This window comes from Mixophyes fleayi, chromosome 2 (assembly GCF_038048845.1).
Source record: "Mixophyes fleayi isolate aMixFle1 chromosome 2, aMixFle1.hap1, whole genome shotgun sequence".
Classification (NCBI taxonomy): Eukaryota; Metazoa; Chordata; class Amphibia; order Anura; family Limnodynastidae; genus Mixophyes; species Mixophyes fleayi.
This window is the reverse complement of record NC_134403.1, coordinates 356,027,071-356,034,952: the sequence shown is the minus strand read 5'-3', so window position 1 is coordinate 356,034,952 and position 7,882 is coordinate 356,027,071.

Genomic DNA, 7,882 nt, shown 5'->3' with positions numbered 1-7,882 from the left:
AGTGCTGGGAAGAGTCCCAGCACCTTTCCGCACCGGACGGATAGTGTTGGGGTGGTGGTGGGGATTATCATGCACTTTTCCTGCTTCTCAATTCTGGCTTCCGTGTGGGATAATTTACTCTTCCCAGAGGTTGTCAATATGGCTTCATGCAGTGCATGACCTCTGTTTTTGTGTAAGTGTGCTTCATATAAATAAAATGCATTATTTGTAATAATAAATAAGATATAAATATCATGGCAGAAAAGCGTTGGACAAAAATATATTGAATTTCATGTTATTTCGGTTGAGTGACTCAGGCACCTGGTGTAGTCAAGAGGCTTTGCTCTCTGGTGTGTGAGAATTCTGTCAGGAAGAGTTTCGTTCCACCTACTGAAACCCCCTCGGGACGCTAAACTATATTTCTAGTGTGAATTGTTTATGTTTCAGTGCTACTGTAAAGAGCATTAATGTCACATTGAATGTATCTATTCATTTTACTACACCGCTGTGTTGCCTGATACCTCTATTATCTGGTTACTATAAGAGACATTTCACACATGCAGCTAACATGCGGATTTAGCCCAAATTCTGGGTTTATAAATACACGTGTAGAACATGTGAATGGATTCATCTTCATATTTACAGCTATAAACACATTTTTATTTTTTTCATTCCAGATCGACAAGTGACAAAATTCTACTTTTACAAGGATGCATTTTGTAAAACCCACTTCCTAGTTTGCAGGTCATTGTCAGATGAAATTGTGGACACACCTTTACTAATTACTTAAAAAAATAAAAAAAAGTCCTGATCAGCATGCCAATTCATGTGTATACACCATACTCTAGGGGGCATCCGCGCGGGTCCTGGCATGGCAACCCCTATGGGGTGCGCATGGAAATCCGTATTGTTGCGGTACCGTAATGACACTTTACTCACGCAGACGACCGTAATCAGGGAGCGAACCCTAAGTGAATATGCCCCTATATGTTCAGATTTTCTCATTACTGCCCGATCTTCTGTTTTAAATTATAGGCTCCCTTGTAGAGGCCCAATTTCATCAGAAGTCTCCTCGCTGCAGAGAACGGGGGATCTACTATATAAATGCCTAGTGGCGTGTGTGAAAAAAAAAAAAACAAGCTGCAGCGCCACCTGCTGGGCAGAGTTATACACTGACCTATATATTTCTTGAAGGAGAAGTGACAGTTGGGGGTGGTTGCCGGGGGTGACAGTGGGGAGTTTTTAACACCTTAAGTAGCTTGATGAAGGATGTGGCGATGAAGATGAAGGATGAGGTGATGGAGAAAAATGATGAGGTGGTGATATGTGAACAAAACCACGTTAAAAAAGGGCGCTTGCGTCGGGAAGTAACGCTCTTCCCCTGAGGAGGCCTGGGCTAAGCCCAAATGCATGACAAGAACCTTTTTAACACCTTAAGTAGCTTGATTTGACTAGAATGCATGAGTATCATGCACAGGGCCGGATTAAGGGAATGGAGGCCCCTGGGCTAAGGGGGCCTCCATTCCCCCGTGAATATAGGTTCAGCCCAAAATATGTCTGCCTCCAGGGTGTGTACGTGAAGGGTGTGCCTGAAAGGAATAAAGGTTGATTAGATTGGAAAAGGGACTGGGCTACACAGTGTGGGGTCTTATCAGACATGGTCTAAATGTCTCCAAATGGAAACTGTTAACGAATACAGTATCAGCCCTGAAAAATAGACTTTTATTGTAATGTAAAAAATGGAGTCTCAAACGTTTTCAGACAACAACTAAAGCACATGTGTCCACTGTCCTAGAAGGTCCGGAGACTCCCAGATTCCCACTAGGTCGCCCAGCATCCTGCCTACTCCATAGTGAAGCGGGCAGGACGGGTGCCTTAGTGACACGATTTGTGGTGAATGGCGTCAGTTTAGTCCTGCCCATGTAACAGAATGATATCTTTCCATCACTTTCCCCCGGGGGCAGGGCCAAATGAGTCTGTCCCCCCATGTGCTGCCAATTCACCTGCCCACCGGGATCTCCCGGAAAAGAAAAAATAAAAGTTACTAAAGTGACGTATTTATTTTATTTAGAAAATTGCTGCAAATCGCTGCAGCTATTGATAACCTCTGATTGCATCTTGTTGGTTTTATTTCACTGTGTTTAGTTTACGTACAATATTTAAACAATGTTAATAAATATACAAACTCCTATAAATATTATCTCAGTAAACAGTTCTGATGTCACCAGTTATAATTGTTCACAATCTCCTTGTATATTAGGAAACGCTATGTATTACAAGGACTGTTTAACCTTCTATGTAAGCGTCAGTGTGCTGGATATTAGAAGACCCCTCATATTTCTGTGACCTATACACAAGTTCTCGGGCCTATAGCCTTGTGATGGTCACTGAATTCCTCCATAACATCTAATATTCTTATAATTGACAGGGACATGTCAGGAGACAAGTGTTGCTCGGATGTGAAGCAGCAATTGCTAATCTGCCTTATTGACAACTGTTTAGCGTGTTGAAACGCTGCAGCTTCCTGTGTAATCCAAAGCGAGCTCCAATGTGATCTAGTCTGATGCCAGACCGAATTGGCTGTGAGAAGCCACAGACAGCTGCCTCGCGGCCACTCCAATCCTTCTGTCGTGTTGGGTATGAACCAAGTGATGAATAAATTAGTGTTACTGAAACCTCAGCTAGATAAAGGAAAGATCCATTTAAGAGAGTGTTTCTTCAGCTTATTCAAAAATTAACTGCAATACCTATAATTAATATTATTATTATTATTATCTAGTGTTTATAAAGTGCCAGCATAAACCTGTAAGATTTGTAGAGGTGTGAGGACATTACATACTAAAATAAACTGATACAATAGGATAATGCTTGTGAGAGTTTACCACTTAAATGTGTTTCACTGTTAAGATTGTAGTAGCGTTTATTCAGTTAAGCTGTAATTAAGGTCACAGGGGCTCTCTCCGCAACTCTTACTAACCCAGTTTTAAAGCATTTCACCTACAAAATGTTGGGTGTAGTACTTGTTAACGGTACTGAGAACCCCGACAGAGAAGACAACGACATGAGAAGTCCGATTCACTAGTACACTGACCTGCAAAAAACACTACTCACCAGAATGCAGATTACTTCATATCACGACTGGCTCTATTGCCGACTGGAGAAAATGACGTCATCATCGACCATGACTTGGCTTAAAGCGGCGATGGACGGACCTGCCTGTCATTTATGTCATGTAAGTATTATTTTAGGGGTTAGGGGTGTTAGGGGTATTAGGGGTAGGAGTTAGGGTTAACCCTAATCTTAACCCCTTAAATAATCCCTACATGATAGGCTCTCATACAGTCTACTAAGGGTATGGCTAGAAACCTAGATGTTCTGTTGTTGTTTTTGAGAAGTCAATTTGTAACCCAGTATTTGTTTCTCTGTCATTTTTCATAAAACTTTCAGAAATAACTATTTCTGCTCTTTCTTCAGGGAATGGGTAATTTTGAAAACCCCCAGGGGCATTTTGTATTTGTCAGTGGATGCAACAAAACTACATGGTTTCTATGTAACATTGATTACCAAAGTATATCTGGTAATCCGGGTGTATCGATGAATAGCATCATGCAGATACTCAATGTTGTGGTCTAACGCATTGACAGAAGAACAAATCGAGCTATCTCTCCAGTTTCTGAGCTTTGTATGATGCTACGTCCTATCATTTCCATGTTTCAAATACAACATGTCTCCAAATTTAAGCAAAAGTCGGTATTTTGTAACAGGAAATGATATTCTAAACTGATGTATTTTGGCAATGGGAGAGGCTTAGTGGCTGCTGATTGATTTTGTTTTATTTTCTTGGACCCTTGTTTTCCTGATTTCATTTTCCAACAGGCATCATATTTCCACAAAGCAGGTTTGGCACGGAAAGTAGTCATTCAATACCTGCATTTTGAACCTTTTGGAAAGCTGAGAGCCTCGGCTAGTTCAATAACATTTACATGTTTCCTTTGTAAGTATCAATATACCTGTCAGTGATAGGCCTCTCTGGCCAGGGCCGGCAAGAGGAATTTTGGGCCCCGTTATAGCATTTTCATGGGGCCTCCTATAGGTAATTAGCATGTAAACTTATGCACTGCCGCTGTGCGGCGGCGCCAAACGGGGTGTGGCTGTTCCATTGGGTGTGTGGTTGTGCATCATTGTGGGCGTGTCTAGCCGGTGAAAAGCACTAGGCCACCCTCCTACAGAAAAATTCATTACTCACACATGCCTCCTCTGCCCAGCACTTTTAGTCACACATACCCCCTCTCTGCCCAGCACCTTTGTATCATGTGACCGCTGCTCTGATAGTGTCCAGTCCGGCTCTGCACACAGCCCCCTCCCCCAAATATAAAAAGTACTTTAAAAAAAAACCAAAAAACGATAGAGTTCTGTTGGGGCCCCGGGCCCCCCAGAAAGGTTTGGGCCCGGGTAATTTGTACCCGCTTCCCGCCCTCTTGGCGCCCTTGTGTGTAACTAAAGTCACTTTTACTTTGCTTCTCCATATTTGCACCTTTACCACTGTAGGACTCCATGGTGCCTGTCCCCCACCTCATTCTATGTCTATAAAATTAAAATACAAATAATTCAGCTCATGAGCCCACGGTTTGATATTTACCTTTATATTGCTGTATACAGTCAGAACCAGTACTGTATGAATAAGGTGCACAGTGTGCTCTATACTGTGCCCTTACATTCTTGTCATTCTAAGTGGATTCTTCTGTGGCATTTCCAGAACTCGGGGCCTGAAAACATGAGAAATGTTAAAGGTGGAGGACCCAGGGCAATTGCATTTTCAGTCTTGCTCAAGGACGTAATAAAACATTAGGAGGCCCAGATCAAAGATCCTATTACTGTTTCCCGTAAGCAGTATGCGTCGGGTTTTCGTGAGAGCAAAACTTTTCTTCTGGGAGAGCTGAGCCTGTGTGACGGCTTATTACATTATTAGAATCTGAGTGGTTAATCATAGACTATGGAAAGTTTTAGATCTTGAACTGGGTTTATGGTTAGACCTGGATTAGGGTTAACACATTACAGTATGTAGGTTCATATATAGGACTTGGGGTAATGAAAGTATTTAGTTTATAAGCTTGAGACTAGTGCTTATAATCCTTTTACTTGTACCTTTACTTTACTAATCCTTTTTTTGTACTGGAGTTTTTACATCTAGCTTAAAATTTTTCTCTCTGTTCTTTTGAAACAAGAGCCCTCCTGTCTACCTAGGACACAACGGGGGCAAGTATAAGCTTTTTTTTTTGTGGGGAAGGGGGGTGGGGGGGGGGGGGGGTATCTGATATCTAGCCTCCATTACTAGGAATCCTAATGGTAGATCAAGGGTAACTGTAACTTTTGACCCTTTAATAAAATGAAATTGGTCTTGCCCTAAATGCTTAAATACTATATAAATACTATGTATAGTTTTCTGAATATAACTGATTACAAAACTTTTTTTTTGAATTATTTAATTAATTATTGTTTGTTACGCTGACTCTATTTTAATAAGCCATTATTAATCAATGACGTTTCATTGGACTATATTTCCCATATGTAAAATGCATTTGTTACACCACAAATAACTAGTTAGCCAAAGTGAGTTATATATTTTGGATTGGAATACAAAAAAAACCTGCACAAAAAGAAAATGATGTTCCATAACTCGTCCCATTATTATTATTTATTTATTTATAAGGAGCCACAGATTCTGTAGCACCGGATACAGAAGCAAGTAACAAATAGATGAGGTAATACATATAAGTAGCACAGATGAGTGTGAGTAATGCTATGGGGGCTCACAGAGTGCAGCAAAAGACGTGACGTACGAGGGAGTCAGTCAGTAGACAGATGTGGGACAATAGGTAGAGAGGGCCCTGCCAGCAAGAGCTTACATTCTAGAGGGAGGGGTGGTGAGAGACAATAGGACCAACTGGGAGAAGATGGAGATGGCGGGCGAGGAAAGAGAAGGTGATGGATAGAGTGGTCAGGAGGTGGTAGGATAGGAGAGTTTGAAATGGTGAGTTTTGATTGAGCGTTTTAAGGACTGAAGGTTGGGGGAGAGTTGGGTGAGACGGGGTAGGGACTTCCAAAGATTAGGGGCAGCACGGCAGAAGTCTTGGAGGTGAGCATGGGAGGAGGTAATGAGGGGTGAATTGAGGCGGAGGTCAGAGGCAGAGCTGAGTGGCCGGGTAGGTATGTACCTCGAGACAAGGCAGAGATGTAAGGGGAAGAAGTGTCAGTAAGGGCTTTGCAAGTGGTTAGTATTTTAAATATGTGTTTATTATTTATATAGTTACTTTATTTTGTTTTTAACGAGAGTAGACTTAGGTAAACACTATTAGAACCATTAACAAATGATTATTTCATGATACTAAATAAATAACTAAAATATTCCTGCTGTAACTGAACAGTGCTGTATAGAAATGTACAGCAGAGGGCGCTGTCAGGTTGTTTTATAAAATCTTAATCACTTAGTGTGAGATGTCCCATTCTCTTTATTATGCTTAGTATATACTGATATTAATGAGCTAACAGTGTTCCTTCCTTTGTCTTAGCAACTCAGCATATAAACATTAATGCAGTATTACGTGACAGTTTGCCAGTACCACGAAATCTAATATTATTTTTTTCAAGTCCAGAATCTAATATATATAAGCCTAGCGGCGTGTGTTACTGTGTGTGTGTGTGTGTGTGTGTGACATTATTTGACAAAAAAATTATAATAGTGAAGTCAGTTAACTTCCATCATCCCCCCTTCCCCCCCTTGGGAGGGGTAGTAAAGGCTAAATTTACCAGTTGAGGGCTCAAACTCTTGACCGTGTGGGTATTTATTTACCAGAGCCTGTGTTTGGTCATGGACAATTGTATGTCGCATTTTCACGAGTACGGAGAAGCAGTGATGTGAAAGTGCAGGTTATGAACACTGCCCTTCAAGGAAGACTGATTGAGCACAGCGATAAGGTGTTTAGCAGAAACGTTGTGTATCGAGAGGTTTTAGAACAGTAAGACGATGGAGATTAAGGATGTGGCGATGAAGATGAAGGATGAGGTGATGGAGAAAAATGATGAGGTGGTGACATGTGGACAAAACCACGTTAAAAAAGGACGCTTACATCGGGAAGTAACGCTCTTCCCCTGAGGAGGGTTAACTTGTGTATATATATATATATATATATATATATATATATATATATGTGTGTGTGTGTGTGTGTGTAGGTCATTTTCTAGATGTACAATGTTCAAGTACCACTTTTACTTCGCTGTTCCAGACTGTACTTGTAGATTCTCGTATCTCAGATGTTATAGTCTACTAGCAGGGTCACCCGTCATTGCACAGGTCTGATTTGTAATGAGCAGCAGTTTTGTACATATTAGCAAATTATTTGTGATTAGGTGATTTTGGCTCTAATTTTGATTTAAAAAAATGGGTGTGCACCCCCTCCCCCCACACACACATATACACACACGCCAATTCCTCAACCAGCCCCTTTCCTAGTCTGCATGGGGTCCCCTGCTTCAGTGTTAACAAGCACCAGGATTAACAGGCTGTAGCCGTCCCACTATAACCGGCCCCCAGCTCCTTCCTGCTTTATTGTCAGATATGGTTGTTATAGCTTGTAACACTTGTATATAATACCTCATACTTGCCAACTTTTCCTCTCCCGGACATTCCAGGAGGTCTCCCAGAAATGTGGGAGTCTCAGTAGGCAACTAAGCGTTAAAGAAAAGCAGCTAATTAATTTCCAGAGACTGAAGTGTCTCTTACATTTCTGTCTCCATTACTGAAGTCATGTTGTCTTAGCTGTCAATCTTTGATTAAATCTTGGTCTCCATGAAAATGGTCACCTCCATAGGCGTCAATACATGGACATAGGACACAATTTCTGAA